Below are 1,890 nucleotides of genomic sequence, written 5' to 3' on the forward strand. Positions count from 1 at the left end.
CCTTAACAGAATGGACCGCTAGGTACTTCCTTGATGTAGCTTTATTGGGGGGAAGGTGAAAAAGAAATAACCTTCAATTCTTTTTTTTTTTTTTTTTTGGATACTAACTAGGTATGTATGTATTATGAAATATAAAAATTCTGATTTTGCTACCTCTAGGTACACTGTACATATATAAGATCAATACAATACAATACAAATGACACAGTCCCTGAGGACACTTTTCACTTATTATTTGCATTTTAACACTAAATTTAATCTCAAAATTTTATAGATATAACTTATACCCTTTTTGTTGGTTTCACTCAAACTTAAAAAGTATGATTTGTTAAAAAAGACTGCAAACAAATAAAAAATGTGGAACGTTTCATGAATTTGTGTGTCATCCTTATGCAGGGGCCGTGCTAATCTTCTCCGTATCGTTCCAGTTTTAGTATATGTGCTGCCCAAGCGAGCACAAAATAGCCTTCAATTTCAAGTTCTTGTGCTTATTCTGTTTTTTGGAATTTAACTGGCATTTAGTTACACTCATGAAAAATGGACTGTGTTCAAAGATATTTGTTATGGAATTACTTACATCAAGAGATTGGAAACAATCTAACAGTCCAATAATATAATACTGGATCTCAATCAATTCCTATATCTTCTCCAGGTGATTTCTCTGCATGGGCTTGTTTGGACTTCTTCCCAGCATGATGGTCTCCAAGCAATTGGAGAGCTTACACGGTGACTCAGAGATTTTGTGCAAGTGCTCCAGTGCTAAGCTGCGTTGTCTTTTATGATTCAGCTTTAGAAATCATAGTTACCTTTGCTGCATTTTATTGGTTGCCAGAGAGTCATAAAACTGCCCAGAATCGAGGAGAAGGAAATAGGTCCCACCTCTTGATGTGAAAATAGTGAGATTTGAGAAGAACATGTAGAATGGAAGAGATTGTTGCACTACCTTTGGAAAATACAATCGGCCACCAAATGGGCAGTCATCACTTGCATCGTTCTAAAAGGCAGACATTTTATTATTTTTTTAAAGTAATCTCTACTCCCAACATGGGTTCAAACTCATGACCCCGAGATCAAGAGTCACATACTCTATCCACTAAGCCAGCAAGATACCCCTGAAAGGCAGAAATTTTAGTTACCACAGTTTAGTTAAATAATACCAGTCCTCACACAATACAATCCAAACTTTAGTTAGGATAATATATTAACTGTGAGGAGTTTCATTAAGTACAAACTTCTCTGCTATTTCTTTATTAGAATGAGTTTTACAATTCATTAGCAACAGCATTGATTTGATATGATCAAATATACCTGAGTTCTAAAATTATATTCATTGAAAATATAGAGTGTACATTCTGAAACTCAATTGTACTCCATCAGTATCATATAACGCCAGAGAAATGAAATTTTACAGTCATCAAAAGGAGTTCCAAACAATGACCTGTTAGACTACCAGACTGAAGAGGGGCCACACCAATATTCAAGGTCTTAAGAATTTGCCCTTGAATTCTTATTCATGACCTACCTCTGCCATCATCCCTTACTCCTTATCAGGCCCGCTAGAACCTGGTCATTGTCTACCATGGCACATAAGCTGAAACATGAAAATGGCCCAAAGATATATACTGGTTATCACCAGGGCAATAACTGTTTCTCTGGGGGGATATTTGGTGGCATGGTGGGGGGTGTGGGGTGGGGAGAAGGACGTCAGGGTCTGTCTTGTAAGTTCCTTGCACCCAGTGCATCTCATCTTTATGCCTCAGGGAAGGGATGATGCTACAGAATGAAAGAAGGAAAATATTAAACAATTAGCTTTTGAGTTTCAAGAACCAAGGTCCCAGCCTAGAGGAATGGAAACTTTTTAAAAAAGACACAGTTCAGTTTCTAGTCTGC

General features: G+C 37.0%; 1 non-coding gene across 1 annotated transcript; it reads right to left on the bottom strand.

Annotated features, from left to right (window-relative positions):
* Positions 1-351: 351 nt before the first annotated feature.
* On the bottom strand, positions 352-458 carry LOC115515199. Its single transcript, XR_003969230.1, has one exon. It is a non-coding gene; the product is annotated as a U6 spliceosomal RNA (small nuclear RNA).
* Positions 459-1,890: the final 1,432 nt, after the last annotated feature.

This window comes from Lynx canadensis, chromosome B2, assembly GCF_007474595.2.
Source record: "Lynx canadensis isolate LIC74 chromosome B2, mLynCan4.pri.v2, whole genome shotgun sequence".
NCBI classification, from domain to species: domain Eukaryota; kingdom Metazoa; phylum Chordata; class Mammalia; order Carnivora; family Felidae; genus Lynx; species Lynx canadensis.